Raw genomic sequence first — 17,680 nt, forward strand, 5'->3', positions numbered from 1 at the left:
GCCAAAGGCAGACTGCAGGAAAGTAGAGTTGTTCGCAAACGTGTTACTACTACTCAGCTTGGCTTTCAGCATGCTGAAGTCGTGTGGACAGGCAGCTGCCAAAGGTCCCACTTCTTGGGTCTTTAAGACATCCATTTGGCGTTTCTCATCTGAGCTGCACGGAGGGGTTTCTTGTCACAGGTGTGCTTTGAACGTGGTGGCTGTTGGCTGCACGGTCAATGTGCCTTGTTTGAAAAATTCTGGATAATTTAAGACAGTAACTCCTAATGAAGATGAGACAAACTGAGGGTCCTTGTTCTCTCGGGAAGGTGGGAAGAATCTTGCTCATGGGCTCTGTGCGTTATTGTGCTACCTGCACGCTGAGGCAGGGGCTGGGCAGCGGGCACTGAACTCCTGACTTTCTGAATGGTCTTGGCACAGATACCTGGGCAGGGAATGGGAATTTTTGTTTTTAAAATATGAGTAGTTTTTAATCTAGATAGAGATTAGGTAGTAATATTCATGTGAAAATGATGAGTTGAAGGTGCCTTCACAGTGAGCCTTCTATTGAGGAAAGGATTTTTTCCTGAGTCGGTGCTATTTATGGGTTGTGATTGCTACCATTATGGAAAAGTAAATTTCTTTTGAAGAGCTGTAAGTCTAAAAATGATAATGATGCTTCAAAAGCATTATGTTAGCATTACTTTCTTGATAAACAAATTTCAGAACACCAGGTGAAAGGTAACTAAAAATACAAACAAAGGGTCATCTATTGTCAGTCAACATTTTGGCATCCTTTCATTTGCTATCTAGTTTTACAGAAAAGTAGTTTGTTGGTTTACATTTATTTCTTCACTTATCCTGATTTTCGAGTGCTGTTTAGGTAATTGGGGCGGTTAGTGAGCACCTGCAATATAACCACTTCTGTTGTGGGGTCGGTATGGAGGAAGATGAGTCCTTTATGAAGCTGATATGCTGGGAAGGAGAAAGTAGGGAATTGCAAAGCTGCACTGGCAGAGTGGAACAAGACTGCTCAAGTGTAGTTAATTTAATCTTGTTCCCCTAAAGGTAACGAGAGGAACTTGTTGGGAGGCTGGCGAGGTCAAAACTCCTACTCCTGTGAGGAGTGGTGGTGAGACCGCAGTGGTGATGAGGTGGAGAGGGGCCTCGCTGCTCCGAGCGAGCAGGCAGGTCACCGAAGAAGCGGTGGGAAGCAGAGGTTTGCCCAGTTTGCCTGTGTTGCTCTGGTAGCTGGCCCCTGATCTCCTGCCGCACGTGGTGAGTGAGGGGGCCACAGCTGCTTCTCGTTTGAGACACCTGCAGCCTGTAAACCAATCTACCTGTGCACAGAGCAGGCTCTGCAGATTGGAAGGGTCAGACTGGGAACCTTCTCAAGAATTCTAAAGTTTACTTAGACTGGAGATTTGGAGCGTCTTGGTAATTAAAATGAAGAGATTTCCCTTGGAAGCAGAGTTTGTTTTGCTATCTGGTTGAGTTCTTCTGTGGGTTCTCTTCCTCTCTTTGGGAAGGTAGGTCTAGGTATGCTGTCTGAAGACTCCGAGACTGTGGGGGGTAGATACAATGTAATCTTACTGATTTCAGATATATTTTTTTTAATAAATGTTTGAATTATAGCAGTACCCTGGGATCTAATCAAGCAGAAGCTCCTGGTGTGCTTTTCCTGAATGGCATGCAAAACTATGAAGTGGGAGGTAAACGTTGTCCCAGAGATGCTTATAATCCAGGCATCATTAGGAAGACGAGAGAAAATGCTCTGCGCAATGTGCTTTTGGAACTGAATTGCCAACTATATGTGGGTTTCTATAAAGAAGCCACCCAGGTGGTGTCATTAGAAGAAAGTTTTGAAATGCCCGGTGTATTGAGGCTTTTCTGGTTTCCTCAGAGGTGCTGGTTTCTCAACTTCAGATGGGTAGTGCATAAGCCATGACTTCCAACCTTATAATCAGGAAAGAGGGGAGAGATAGCTTTTGCCTCCTGAGTTTTGGTTTTGAACTAAAAGTGTATTTTAAGTCAAGAATACCTCTTCGGGACATCACAATCTCTGAGAGTCGTAATATCACAGACAACTTCAAATGGGTACAGATGTTCTTGGCATATTGCTCATCTCAGAGCCTTCATTTTATCATGGAGCCGGAGAGTCAGTGCAGAAACTCCCCAACCATCTGTATCGGAAAATTTATTTCAGATAGAGTTGTAAGTACTCAGTAGGGGTCCAGTTTTAGACAGCCTTAAAACCTGACCTTTAAAAGGTGCTGTTTCAAACACCTTCAGTAATTGTGCCTCTAGAAATCTTCATTCCTCCTATAGAGTCCTGCAGTCTGTGATGATCTGATTTATTTTGGTAGGATTTGAAGTTTATTGCCATTTGTTTGTGTGGGTTTTTGCTTGTCCGGTTTTCTGTGTTTTCTTGGTAAATGCCTGCAATAGTAAACTGTTCTTCCTTACCTCAGAGTGTTTTGCCATATTCTCACAGCCTGGTTACCTGCCTTTGAGTAATAATTGCTCCTTAACCATTCTGAAAACAAAGATGCTATCAAGACAGAATTATTACTGAGGATTCACACACATGTATTATTTTCCCTCTGCACTTGATTTATCTTTGTATCGTTCTGGTATAGTTTGAAAAATCTCTTTGAAGGTATATTTTGTGATTGAGTATATTTTTTTTTTTCTTTCAATTTCTTCAAGTCTTAATTAAAAATGCTACATGGTGATAGTAAATAAAAAGGAGAATCGGTATCAAGATGAACTATTTTAAGCTCATTAGTACATGTTCAATTAGGTATTTTCAATTATGGCTAAAGAATGAAAATATTTATTCAAAGCAAAGGTACATCAATTAAAAGAAGCATTAATTTTTATTTTTTAAAATCACAAAAGAAATATGCACCATTTTCACTTTTATTTCCTTCCATGCCGACCATACGTAATGCAATCTCCTCTGGAGTTAGAGCAATTCATTCTTACTGCGCTTTACTCGTTCCCAGATAAAGCAGCATACAATAGAGTCTTTCCACCACAGTACACTTAGTGTGCCAACAATAACGTCTACTTGCAGACACAAGTGTCTTTAGAAGGATTATTTCTGAAGAAAAAAATGAAATACTGGTGCCTATTAAAACACATTAACGGGGATGCAACTGATGCAGTAAGACTTAATTTTGTTTTAACGGTTTGGCCTGGAGCCTCACTTCTATCTATTCCGCTCCCAGATCGTACGCGTAGGAACAGAGGACTGCAGCAAGGATTTACCCCCGCCCCGAGTTTCCTTCGAGTCAGGAGTGAAGGTAAGACCATCATCATGATGCCAGAGCCTTTGTGTGGCATGGGAAGGCCAGAGTAGGAGGTAGAGGGTGTCTGAATATCCCGTAACTGGTGCCTGCAGCATCGAGTGGGATTTGGGACGTGGCTTTAAGGCTGTAATAGAGGGAGGGGAGCAGCTGCGGGGACAAAGCTGGTGCCTGCAGCATGGCTGAGGCCTCCCCTGGGAGAAACTGTCTCCCTCTTACCTCCAGCCTTCCCTTGGTGAGAACTCTTCCTCCGCCTCCTCTGGGAAAGGGAGAGACACCTACGGAGGACTCAAAGGGAATGGTGAAAAACAGAATGGCAAAAATAAGACCTTTTTCTTCCCTGTATGTTGTCCTTGAAACCTTGTCTAACAAACAAGCCCTACCCTGACTGTACCCTGAAAAATGCAAGTTAGGTAATACTTTGGAAGGCCTGTAAGGAACTTTGTTTTGGAGCTCTCTGTGGGTATCACAGTGGGATCAGATGCTGCGTCTCCATGTGATAACATACTGCCAGTGTCCAGAGAGGTATTTTTGCCCAGAACCAAGCTGCCAAGAAGTCTGAAGGAGAATACCCTTCCAAATGGTGCAGCGTTTCGTCATTAATTCATACAAATCTGCACAGAAAATAAGCACTGTCCTTGTTCTGAGGGCCTTGCATCCAGAGGGTGTTTTCACGATAATCAACTACCTGATGCACAAACAAAAAATACACAAATGCTCATTTGCAAAAGGTGTCGAACAAACATAGTTTAAAATAAACAATTAGGTTTTCAGGAAGAGATAGCAGCAATAGGAAAAGTTGTTGCCCCTCCCCCCCCCCCCCAAAGTGCAGTATTCTACACACTGTGAGTAAACGGGAGGCTCCAGTCTACTCAACAAATAGAGAATGAATAGCTTGATATCTAGAGGAATGGACAGGTATCTCAGAAGGTGGCTTCTAATCATCTGTACATGCTTTATAATCTGTGTAACGCAAGGACTATCAGTATGGCCCTGAATAGCCGCACTTGAAAGTGTGCACACTTGCTGCCGTTGCCCAACGCCAAAACCCCTCGGTGTGTTACTCACTGATAGTAACGATGAATGTCAGTTAGTTCCCCTCTGCACAATCTGATCTGAGCAGGAGGACTTCAGCCGGCAGCTGCCTGCAAAGAATGGTCTGCTCGTACTGGGCCAGCCTGCGGGACTGGAGCCTTTTGTACCATGCAAATAATCACTATAAATTAATATAAGTATTACCATATAAGAAATCACTTTGAACCCAAGCTATGGCATTTTATAAAGGCCAAATTTGAATAGCATGCGTAATCAGTTTGTCCTATTAATTAGTTAATACAGATATAAAGGAAGAATGTGATCGACCTGTTTTCCGTTGATACCAAGACCCTTTTATATCAGTTGTTTGGCAGGGAGTTATTGTTCAAAGTTGTTAAAAAACACTCCAAATGTGTCTCTGTGTTTTCATACTGCTACTCTTCATCGGCAAGTTAAGCAAATGTTGTAAAAATATCTGTGAATACTGATTCAGGTTTGAAAATTAATTTTATGAGCCGTGTTTATACCTCTTGTATTCCCTTGCCGTGACTACAATTGAAATGGACCATCAGGATGCCCGTGGAAAGAGCTTGCACACTCAGGTGCTTGTGGGGATGGAGTTGTAAATGTGCGTGCTCAAATACTGATGGGGAAGGAGTCCTACTTGTGTGCTTAAAGCTGGGCGCAGGTTTCTGTCTCCTTGCAAATTTGGCTGGGTGAATTTTAAGGGTATGCTTTCAAAAACCACATGGAAATTTTTTCTTTAAATCTGCTTTCTGCGAATGTAGTATTTGCGTTTGGAAACTTGACTCTAAAGCTGAGCTAAATATGTTACAGAGCTTTCCCGAGCTGCATGGTATAATGACATATTAGTCAATTGCAGTGTTCATAGTTAATGAGGGATTTTTTTAAAAAAAAGTTTAAGGAATTATTAAATAATGCTTAGACTTGTCAGTCTTTGGTTATTTCCAATTGTGAAAATAAATGAATTGCATAGAGTGAGATAAATGCTGATTTATTTTTGGAATTATAATGTGTTACAATTCAAGATCAGATTAGGGTCAATTTACACTAAGTCTGCTTTGAAACTATTGCATAAGGGAGCCCGAGTAGGTCACTGTGTCCTGCTCCGCACGCACAAACCGCCCGGACTCAGTGCCTATAAATAAAGACCAAGCTAAACCAGACAAACAGCTTGAGTCTAATATTGGGGAAGATCATTTCGTGCTACCTTCTGCAAATAATTACACTGGAGTCCAAGCGAGAAAGGAGCGCGCTATCATCTGGTGTACGCCACGCATACAGAGTGAAAAAGATTATCTTTTTGCATTAATGTCAGCATTAATAAATAACCATTCATAGCTCTTAGTAAGCTCCAGGACTCAAATACGAGCTGGAGGAGTGGGTGATGTTCGGTTTTTATTTACCCATCCCCTTACCTATCATACTCTGTGTTGCAGTGTAAGAAGACAAAATCGCATGGCAGGGTTTATTTGTGAGATGCTGTTGCCCTAGTTACCAGCCTCATATCAGGGTTAAGGTTGACAGTGTGGGCTCATTCCTTAATCTCAGCTCAGGTTGCTCACAAGGGAAAAGGCTTTAATGTTAACTGAGCCTGTCTTTGGCTTGGGGAGGTAGGCCTTTAACAATGCACCGGGGAATATTCCTTCTTTGCGGCTGTCATAGCTTGTCTGGGGAATGGGAAAGGGAATCGCCTGGTGGGGGAGGGTGAAGCTCGCTACGGTGGAGCTTATTAAATTATGGAGGAGGGGATTATTGGTGGGAGCAGGGCTGTGGGCTCAGGCAGCCGTCGGAGGAACCTTTTGTGTTGCAGCCTGGCAGAGGACAGGTTTTTGTTACAGTCCGCTTCTACGTAGCTCGGATAGGATTGCTCTGTGGCGTGCGCCGTATGGCCCAGGAGGGTTTCACTGCGGTGGGAGTAACAGAAGAAGGTGCAGAGTTTGGCTGTGGGATGGCAAGTGTATGCAAATACACCCTCCTTTAAAACGCTGAAGAAAAGGATGAATTAATGGAGCTGGTCCCATTGTTAGCTCCGACAGTCAGGAATGGCTCAGGCCAAAATTGTCATCCTGGGTAGCAGCACCATCCAGCACCTGCTCAGCTGGAATGAACTCTGTAACTCTGGAATTAGTTCTCTTACCTCTCGAATTAACTCCTTTTTCTGTGTAAAGTTCCGTACAAGACACACAAATGCTTCTTGCATGCCACCCAAAATCTTTGATAATCCAAGACATCACAATGCGTTGATAAGACCAAGCATCTGGTCTTGATCTGCAATGAGGTGCCTCTCCGTCCACATCACCTAGAGGTCTGACCTCCGTGACTTTCTCTGGGGACGTTTATCGCCCTGATTGGATCAGTTTCATCCCAAAACACTCTGGTAAATGTTGCTTTCTTTAAAGCTTGGTGAGGGGGAACAGGCATTGCAGGGATAGCCCCTTTTCTTACAGGAGCCCGGTGACTGAGCCATAGTTGGGCTGTCGGCCCTTGTATTTGGGTACCTCCTTTGCCTGTGGAAGTTTGGAATTGCATCTCACTTTACCTTAGTATAGTTATTAAAATAGACCGTGTTGGAGGGGACAGTGTTGGAATTTAACTGAGAAAGGAAATGCTAGGCTAAATTTTAGGGGCCAATAGCCTTATGAAGGAAAGGCATCGGAAGGGTTAGAGATTATTATTGCCCCGCTGGGCTGTGCTGGCCTTTCCCCTGGCATGAGGGAGCCTTTGTATTCTCGTAGGCGAGGGCATTAGCGCCCGTGGGGCAATAACCTCAATCTGTAGCTAAAGATGTGGGAGATACAGGCCTTTAGCTGGGGTGTGTGTAACTGAGAGGATCCTTGGTCGTTTCCTCAGCTCATGAAAGTGCCTTTTTAATTTCTTCTTGAGACATTAATTTTCCTTACCCACTGCTACTTGCCTGCAGTCATCCATTATAAAGAGGGGACAGTCTGGGACGTTTGCGTGCTATCATGACAGATATTTCATACTTTTTACTGTTCTGTAAAGATAGTGCCATGAACAAATCACCTGAAGATAAGACCCTCCGTGCTTGATAACAGTTAGCCAGAGACCTATAAATCATCGATACAGTTGCTTTTTATAGTATCTTTTCCATATGCTAGTTTTAACCGTGGAGTTAAAGCTGTCTGCGGGGAACAGGTTGCAGACTGTGGGCTGCTTGTGGAAGAAGGCAAACCCACTGGCTGCAGTCTTTGCGCTCCATGTTTACTTTCCTTCAGCTCTCTTCCTTATCATATTCTTTGAGTTTACACATCAAGATAAGGTTTCCTCTAACTGCCAGTCAGGCAAACTTAACCTGGAATCTGATAATTAACTTGTGTTCCGCTTCATACATCAGCGGCCACCACAATCAATAGTGGGGTGAGGACTGGAGTTGTTGCCGGCTGCTTTTGCGAGCGATGCTTGAGGCGAGAGCGGAGCAGAGTGGCTGTTACACAGCTGCATTCGCTCCAGCCGCCAGGGCCTCCCTCTGACAGCCTGCTTTTGTAGATTAAGGACCTGATTTGTAGGGGGTATAAATCATCATAGCTTTATTGACTTCAGTAGAGGATCTTTCTCTTTCTTCCCCATGTGTTTGTAGGAGAGTTTGCACGCTTTTCCGTCTGTTACTGTATTTTCTCTGCAAGAGACCAAAGGAGTGAGGTGCCTTCTGTGCTGGGGCTGTGAGCTGGAGCGAGGTCAGCATGCGGAAACCTTGGATTATGCCATTTGTACATACAAACTGCGGTAGCTAGAGATGAGATCTGTTATGCAGTTAATTAGCTGTGTGCATTCACAGAGACTGGGCAGATAAAAGCACACACATTTCTTAAGAGGTATCCAAAACCCAATACTTATCACCTCTCCGGCAAGGAGAGAGAAGCAGCAGGGCCCGGGTTGGCAGGGCCGAAGGGGCTGAGCAGCCGTGGTGGATGTGGAGATGAGAGTTGGTGCTTAGGAGCAGACGGGATGCGTTTGGCCCAGTCTGATTTACTTTGCATGCTCCTAAATGCACTTCCCAGGCTTTTCCTATCAGGATGATTTGTAATTGTTGCAGATGGCGCCTAGGCTAATCCCCGATGAGAACTCTCTTAAGCTCCTGACAAATTTGAATCTGCAGACACGTATCACATCAGGAGAGTTGTGTGGAGGCATCCTTCTAACACGCTACAGAAATACAAATGTTAGTGACTGTGGATGGCCACAACTGAATCAATGTAGACTTCTAATATTTTAATAGTATCAAAGAATGAAATGTTTCCTATTTTAATTATTAAAAGGAAACATAGTTATTGACTGGTATTATCTTTCCACTAAACCCAGTTTCCTTACCTAAGTGGTGTTAGTAGACCATCAGGTAATGAGGCAGACAACAGAAAGGGATGCTACAGAGCCAGGAGTTGTCAAAATGTAATACGTTAAAGGAGGCGGCTGGTAACAGAAGCAGCACCTCTCTAAGACCACAGCAAAACTTGGCCACTGAATAATTCTAATAATGGAGAATATCTCTCTGTTTTGACTGAGTACAAATTCTTAGCAGGATAACATACTGCTTACTGCCGAGAAAATCTGCGGTTTTCCTCCAGAAGTAGGTGGTCACAACCCACCAATTGTAAATATTCTCCCTGGACGCTCTTAAACAGCAAGAATCAAACAGATGAAATTCTGCCCACTTCAAGCTTTAATGAATGTCTGAGCAATATTAAGCCACTAATTGACTTGTACTGTAGGTCAATGAAGAAGTGAAATCTGCAGCTAATGTCTGCTTAACTGGATCTTGCTGAAAGCCTGCACCAGGGCAGGATGCTCAGCGAAGGCTGTGGTATTGCTGAGCAGCCGGCAAAAATCACAGTTTCATACATTTTAATATGACTACATTGCTGTGGACACACAAACAACATCTGGCAAATGGTGCACAAGCAGTTACATGGATGACAGCCCATTTAGTATTCTCTACCTAATAAACCATTGAGAAAATATCTGTACAGATCAATATTTTTCCTGGTGGGACTCATTCTAAGTTTAATCTAAGGTCTGATGAATATATGTAAAATGGTGGTTTGGATCTTCTGTTACAAATGGTGTAAATTCCTGACAATGGACAGGGGACGTTTCTTTCAACCATAACACTAGAAAGAATTGTGGCTTACTTGAAGAGGCTTACTGCTGTGTTTAGTAAAATGCATCAGCTGCAGTGGTTATCTGGGTGATCTGTTGATCCCCCCCAAAATCACTGCTCTATGTATTCTACAATGGTCTATATTCAGAGTGCGTCAAGAGAATTTGGCCTCCTTTTTTGCCTGGGGAATCTATTTCTTCCACTGCTGCCTTTCCACTATCCTTTTGCTTTTTAGGCTCCTGTTACCACCTTCCCCTCCATCTTCTTTCTGTACAGGAGAAATAGAGGACATTATCAAATTGCTTGTATCTGATGCTTCAGTCCCGCCCTTACCTATGGCTTCTGAGACCTCGGCTTCAGGGATTTCGAGTCACGAGACCCTATCTTCCTGATGCTGCGCTGAGAACAGGCTTCAGACTGAACGAGAGCAGGCAAATACATGTGACACATTGATCATAAATTTAATTGTAGTAATTCGGAGAAATTTGTCTAAGGAATTTTAGTTTCTTAAACATCATCAAGAAGCAGAAGTTCTCACTCAGAAACATCCTCATCTCCCTTGTGCTGTAGTAAATCCAGAGTAATTCCAGTGGTTTCAGTGGTGGAAGATGGGTTTATAACGGAGCATCTGTTACCGGATTCTGGCTCATCAAATACTTAAAACTTCTGCAATATTTGGACGTTGTCTGCATAAACAGAGAGTCTTTGAAAGATCCACATGTGGAACGCACCTGCTTTTGCCAAGTTGGCTAAATCCCTTTCCGAGGGATTTCATACTGGCATTTCAGCTGACGGTTTGTCTCTATTTCGGTCACTTAGTTTTCTGCCTCGTGCATGAGAAGATGGGATTCAGTCATTTCACTTCACCTCCTTTTCTCAGCTCTGAAAATTAGCCCCCAAACCAATTGTCCCTGCAGGCAGAGGATCGCGATGCTGTTTCCATATTGTCCCTGCCATCTGTCTCTGCTGTGTGACACTTCTCCGGGCAAGAAGACCTGTGTTTGTTTTGCGTTTCTGCGGAGCAGAAGGGTCTTGACTCAAGGAGGAGACACTTGGCTTGTGCCTGATGGACACACTTACTGGTCAGTGCTGAAGGTTCGTGGCACTAACTCTTACTGATTCGGGTCTATGTTTATGTGGGAATGCCAGCGTGACTTTGTAAGCATGGTAATTGCGTATACAAGCAAATGACTAGATGTACGTTTTTAACCAGTTCTCAAGCTGCGGATGCCCGGCGTATAAATTTTAAATATTTGCAACTAGCAGCTCCCAAATAACTACACATCAAGAGCTATCTGTAGGAGGTATTTGGCAAATAATTTTAAATAACGAATACAGCTAAGATGATCATGATCTACTTGCAGACAACACTTGCAGATGAGTGTAACTGTTATGAATTATTCAGCCAATTCTATTCAGAATTATATTTTTTCTTTTTTAGAACTATAATTAATGATCCATAAGAGTAAGTGTGAGGCACGCTAACAAAGGTCTATTCTGTGTTACTTTTTCTGAAAGATTAAAATGAAATGCAGACAGTTTGGAAACCACAGACCTTGTTTTAGAATTGTCGTCTGCTCTGTTTACTGACAGTGACTTTTGCTGCTTGTTTACTGCAATTTACTTAGTTACAGCATAAGTTACGCATGATTATCTTCTCAATACGATGCTAAGCTGACATCTGTCAAGTTTAAAAGTCATAATAGGTGCTATTAGTCATTGAGATGATCCAAAGGCATGATTGGTATGACAAAACTGCATAGGTTTGGTTTTTTTCTTTTTAAAGGGATAATAATTTCTAAAGAGAATTTTGGGTGGGCTCTACCTGCTCCGAAGTGAGAGGATTTTAGTGCCTTAAAGGCTAGCAGAAGCCAGGGAGAAGTGTACAGCTGGTGGTCATGGAAACAGTTATCAGAATAATAGCAATTAACCCAGCAGAATACATCTTTGTGTCCTCCTTGTTTGTTTGCCTCAACAGAGCGGTAAGTTTGAACTATCCACTGTTTCTCGTGGGTTTATAAAGCAGCCGTTTCAAGCCATAGCAAGCTGAAATTGCCTTGCAAGTCCTCAGCTGTAATGCTAATTAATATTCCTGGGAGTTCCTTTTCATTTTTTAAAAGTAGTTCAAAATAAAAATCCTTGAATGTTCAAGATACTTTTTAAGTTTTAATTTAAGGAAAAAGCAGGCAGTTAAAAGCCTGTTTTTTCAAGCCACTAAGGCTTGAGGCAGCTCCTAATGAAGTCAGAGACCAAATTTTCTTTGAGTTTAATGAGAAGATGGTCAGCAAGCCAGCGGCTTGCCTTTGGTGGCTTGGACAACTGTGGGGAAGGAGGAAGCACAGCAGTTACATTTGAAACATGGTGCTTTTCCGTAGACTTTGAAAGTCTGGTCAGGCACCCTCATCGCGCCTGGCTTTGCGTAACGCGCGTCCTGTGTACGAGCTCTGTAATCACAGGGGTGACTGCACTTCAGGGGGACCGTCGCTTCGCTGTGGATCGGCAGATCCAGAAGGCTGCCCAGTGTTTAGGAAAATAACCTCTTATTTATTGTCGGTGGTTGAAGAGTAAAATATTGGTCTGTTGGAAGGAAGCGGGAGAGAACCAGCCACCCAGCTCAGAGGTATTTAACCACACTTTCTCCATGACAATCAATAGCATGGCAGAGAGGATGCTGCCCTCCTGGCTGTGGGGGCACAGCCTTTGGTACCGGCGCTCTGGTTCTGGTCTGCCTTTACAGAGCCGGGTGGGTTGAGCTGACGTTACAGAGGCAGCAAGGAAGACAGGCAAGCGAGCGCTGGGAGAAGTCCTGCACTAACGCCTGCGTGTCGGCAGGGCTGGGAATGTCCTGCGCTCTCCCGTCTCCATGGAGCAGAAGGTGGTGTTTGCGTGTAGACTCCCTGGGTCACAGGCAGGGGCTTTTCCTGCTGGAGTGAGCCATGCACAGAAGTTACATACTTAGTGGATAATAATGGTTTTATTTTTCAGGTCTTTGTCAAAGGAATTTGTTGGAAAGGGTTTAGTCGATGTAGCGATGATTACCTCTTCTATTTTTACTGTGTCTTCCCACGTGGAGATTTTTTTCTTCATTTTTCCTTTTCTCACATTACGCCGTGTGGCCAAACCTGTAAATAGCCAAAGCCAAATGCTCTAAAAAAAGCCAGAAAGGAAAATCTGAACTGAATGCACCAAAATAATCTATCAAGAAAACATGAATGTATTAATGAGAAGAACCAGGCAAGTTATAAAGGTAGAAATGAAGTGGACGATCCCAGCAATATCTGAGAAAAGCATGATGGTAGGAGAGGAAATGCAACAACCAGTATAGACAGTGTAGAAAGAGAAATCGTGAACATTTACCATAGAACAGTGATAACTCATTTAATAATTCAGATACATGGATGGAAACATGCCCTGCAATTGCAGGGTGCACAGGGACTCCCCCACTCCATCATCAAAACATTGTTAAATCAGTCGTGTGTAGTCTAGAAATAAGAATAATGGTTTTAAAAAGATTTTAATTGAATTTATCCATCATGTGGTCTTTGCGCATTTGTTCGTTGTATGTGTAAAACATCCGCCAAAAATAATTTATAGCAACTGTTTCCAGTGACAGGGCAATGTAAATTCTCCCAGGCAGAGGATGACTATGTGAAAATAATTATACATGAATATCCAGCTGAGATCTTTAGAGCCACAGAAAAGGGTGGTATGTAAGCAGTTTTGTAACAGGAGTGATAACGCATGCACGTGCATACTAATGCTGGAGAAAAGTTTCAAGGCATCCAACTGGGCTAAATTGCAGATGCAGAATTAAATCAGGAATACTTTTGCCTATAAAATTGCAAGTTCAAAATTTGGTCAGGCTTTCAAAATCTCAGAGAAAAATACCAAAACTGATTCAAACACCTGGGCTTTGAAGTCATGCAGGCACTTTTGAAAACTGTAGCTCTGGATGAAATTATGAATGTCTTCAGGATAGTACAGCATTGAACTAGCGTTAGCATGTACAATTCGGCAACGTATGCAATGTGCATTTCAACTTAGTTAAAATTCCTAGTGCTACTAAATAAAGATGTATCAAAAGCTGATCTGTGCCTGCAGACCAAGGAAGCATGGGATGAACTAAGGGTCTCATAAGGTAGTGGTGTCATGGTGCAAGAGTTAGGTCTGGAAATCTGGGATACGGAAGACCCAAGGAGACAAAAGACACAAGTGAAGCGTGATGGCTATAAATGATCGCATCTACAATATGTATTGCTCGTGTTTAGTCATTCTGCACCCAACAATAACCCGCGTTCTTGCGCTTTTCTGTGGTGACTTAAAGGGTAGCTAGCTAGGTTGGGATGGGCTTTTGAACTCATGGTTTATACTATGAGTAAACTGGTTTTATACTGTAGTCATGGGAACTCTTGGTCTTCAAGCACTACATGTAATGAATAATATATTACGAGACTATTTACTAATCTTTCTTGAGTGCTATAATATTAACAATTTTCCACATGTGGGTTTCATATTTATCCCCCTGTATCTTGAAGGATAGCATAAGTAGGTGATATCTATTGTGCAGGAACCACACTTACTCTTATGTAGTATTTGTTAAAATTATTTCCAGAGCATGTGGAATACAGGCCATAAAATACCTCCTAATCTCCTAACATTGTTAATGAAATAAAATAAAATAGTGTTATTCATTTCCCACAAGGAGAATTTAAAAATAAGCTCCACGTTGAAATGACAGATTCCATAATGGCAGCACATGAAAGTCCGTATGCAGAGGCTGACGGCGGAGTGTGCGAAGGCTGGCCATGGTCTACATCGTGCTCTGCCTGGAGAATATGGGGCACGAAGCTTTGAACCGTAGACAGATCCTGAAATACCATGTAGCACATTACTAGGCACTAGCAGCGGTGGCCTGCATTTCTGGGGCAGATTTTCAAATTCCAGCCTGCCAAAGTATTAGTTTCTGATCAAGATGATGTAGCACGCAGCTCTTGAGTTTAATATGCAGAAATAATTGTTTCTACGGCAGATGACTGACTCCCCAGCTCATTGATGAAGTGGGTGTGCAAGTGGGCAAGGCTGATTGGACGCATGGGTCCGTGTTGAGTGAGGGACGAGGTTTTGGCTGGTTAACTTAAAATCCAGACCCTCGTCGTGTTGACTCAGGGGCCGTGTCTCTTCTCTGAATACTCAGCTGTGCTCAAGGACGCAGCTGGCGTGGGAACCGAGCAGGGCACAGGGGTGGGTGACCCTCGCAAATCAATTGCTGATCAATTGGTGCAGTGGGTGGAGGAAGGCGAAATGAGTTTTCCCAGCTCGTAGTGGGGCAGTATGGTGTCTACCCACCTCTCACTTCTTAACACGCTCAGCCCCTTTTCAATTTATCGCCGCCTACTGGGGCCTTAGGGGGGAAGGCTTGTGCTTGCAGAGTCTGACCTGGGCACGGTGAGCCAACATAGGTGTCTATAGTCCAACACCTTTTCGAATAATCAAATTATAAGAAGTTAGAGTCCAGAAGGATAACTGGAGAAAGAGTTTTTTGCAAAGTATTATGTTGGGCTTCTCCTCTTACAATTTTAGAGTCAGGTTTTATGCCTTTTATGTTGCTTGAAGCATGCCCCTCTATGCTTCAGGTAACAGCACATGAGAATTTATTTCTTTTGATGAATTCAGGATGATTGCAAACTGTCCCAGACTTTTTAAGAAAATCTTTTGGAAGTTTACTGTTGGATGGGATACAGCTTGTGAATGACTAACAGATTATGTTGATGTCTTTTGACATAATTTTTGTGGTTCTGTAAATCACTATGACTTTTATAATGCCTCCTATCTCTGTTGTAAATTTACTCCTTTAGATACTTTACCCTGACCGTACTCGCTAAAGCTGGCGTGGCTTTCAGTGCTGACGTATAGGACTGTACGAGATGCAGGGTGTGCGGGTGCATGTGTGTTTGCATTATCCCCGCTCTGAACGTATCCCACAGATAAAGACTCCCATTAACTTACGCTTGGCTGTGCTTCATACCGACATTAGTCAAACACGTCATGAAGTTGGCCGGCTGAAAAAGCACGCACAAACCTCATGCCTCTTTGTCCTCCAGCAGCTTCCACATGTGCAGGACTTCCATGTAGGAACTCTCAGTGAAAGGCTGTGCAGGAATGCAATGTGCAAGAATGGTTTTGTCTTTTTTTTTGCTTTGATTGGATGCCATTTATCTGGGACGGGGGCCATAGGTAATCCAGATGTATACGCAACGCTATTTCCACAGCTTATATTGGTGAAGGTCTCTTGTGCTGTTGATGCGTATGTTCACAGGTCTGTCACCAGTGAGCGAGTCACACTGCCGGTCGCACCTCAGTCAAATTACGATAGATGGAAATTTCCTATTGTTGATGTGATGGAGGGGAGCATTTTTCCATTAATCTTTTGGCATTCTTTGAAGATTAACAATGCAATTACCCCAAGAAATGGATTTTCGCAGGGGTATATCTGAAGAACAGAAATGAATTGCTTTTCTAAGACGTGTTTCTATGCTTATATTTGGTTTTGTGCATTGCAGATGTGCTCCCGATGTCAGCAGGTGTGTGTAGATGTTATCACCGAGTTGTGAAAAACAAAGTCTGTTTGGCACAGGTAGATGAATACCCTTGCAAGTACTGCAGTGCTCATTCAAAAAGGAGGCTATGAGTGTGCGGTTATACTCCCTTGCTTAAACAGCTCGTCAGTCGGAGAGCAGCGTCAGGCATTTTCTCATACTGTTGAGAAATCCTGCCATGGGGAAATCAGTCGCAGTTCAGATGAGATCAGTTCCTTCATTGCAGAGATTAATCAGGAGTGCAGAAATGGCAGGGAATGGAGGTTAGGATGATGCTTTTTCCGCTTAAAGTTGACTGTCAGGGAAAGAGGAAGGAATGTTACATGTTTTTATTACAGGGTTTGGGTTGCTGCAAGGTGTGGTTTGGGAGTGAAAAGAAGGAAAGGGACTTTGAAGGCCTTTGGGATGCTGTGTACTTTATTGTTAATGGATGTGAAGCGAGCTAATTTAGAGTGCGGCAGCATTTTCCTGCTTATTTCATAAACTCAAGAACACAATGCACAGCGATGGTCGTTCAGTTGTCTGCCATCTAATGGCCAGAGAAGAAAGCAAACTAACCTGGTTTTGGCCTGTGGGCTACAAACCGCTGGGGGTTCTTGAGCTAAATATACATCAAAATAAAACGAAATGCAAGCTTTTGCTCACAGGTTTAAGTGTGTTACACAGGGGCTTATGTTACCATTAAAAAATGGTGTGATGCCTCCATAGAAAACTGCTAAAAACTAGAAAAGAATTCCCATCTTCGCCTGCAATGTTTTTAAACGTTGCATATCTGAAAGCAAATATCAGTCTGTATATGAATGAAAATGAATAATTTGAGACATTTTGAATTTTTCTGTATTTACTTACTGTGAGACTGAATAATTCTCTTCTTCCTTCTTTTTCTCCAGTTCTCCCCTCCGCTGACACGCACCCTCCCTGTTATTTTATTGTAATGTGCAACGTATAAGATCTCTCGGCGCCGGGGCGTGTTAACACACACCTGTGCCTCTTCCTCTCGGGCAGACCACGGTGGCATCTGCAATAACTGACACCAGTTCCATGGCACGGAGAAAGTGCTCGAGGTAAATCTCTGCTAGAATAACAAAGAAGAGATGGGGAGATGTTCCGCTTTAATATCCGCTCCATCTTTCTTATCTATATTAGAAACGTCTGTCACTAAGGGTGTCTGAGTAGAGCTGAAATTATGAAGCACCTTCTAGATTCCTTTATCTCCTGGAGCAACATTAATACTTGTAAGTAGTAAAGGAAGGACCATCGCTTGCCTATGCTGGTGCATTTGTTTAGGAAAGATGCCTTTTAATTTCATAATGTTATTTGAAATGCCTTCCTCTGCTCTAAGAAAATATCCACTTTCATTATTCTTTGTGAAACAGGAGCTGAAGATAGCAGGCTTGCTCACAAAAGCCCTGATTTGAATATGCTAATGTTAATTTAAGCATTCAGTTGCCAAATTTTCATGTAAGTTTTTTTTTTTCTTGTAGTGTGCACATTTAATATTTGTATATCCATTATTCCCCATGCTTATCTGATCCACAGGCACTGAGTAAATATTGTCTTTGAGTATGAGCTACAGCAGAAGTCAAAAAAGACACTGTAAAATGGAACTCCTCTTTCTA

At 42.8% G+C, this 17,680-nt stretch overlaps 1 long non-coding RNA gene across 2 annotated transcripts; it reads left to right on the forward strand.

Moving 5' to 3' along the window:
* Nucleotides 1–1,366: 1,366 nt before the first annotated feature.
* Nucleotides 1,367–17,453, forward strand: LOC141741801 (uncharacterized). 2 transcript variants are annotated; one of them, XR_012586481.1, is made up of 5 exons: nt 1,367–1,508; nt 3,213–3,287; nt 16,026–16,099; nt 16,952–17,125; nt 17,208–17,453. It is a non-coding gene; the product is annotated as an uncharacterized LOC141741801 (long non-coding RNA). The 2 variants fall into 2 exon arrangements; XR_012586480.1 differs by lacking the exon at nt 16,026–16,099.
* The last annotated feature ends 227 nt before the right edge of the window (nt 17,454–17,680 follow it).

This window comes from Larus michahellis, chromosome 4 (assembly GCF_964199755.1).
Source record: "Larus michahellis chromosome 4, bLarMic1.1, whole genome shotgun sequence".
Classification (NCBI taxonomy): domain Eukaryota; kingdom Metazoa; phylum Chordata; class Aves; order Charadriiformes; family Laridae; genus Larus; species Larus michahellis.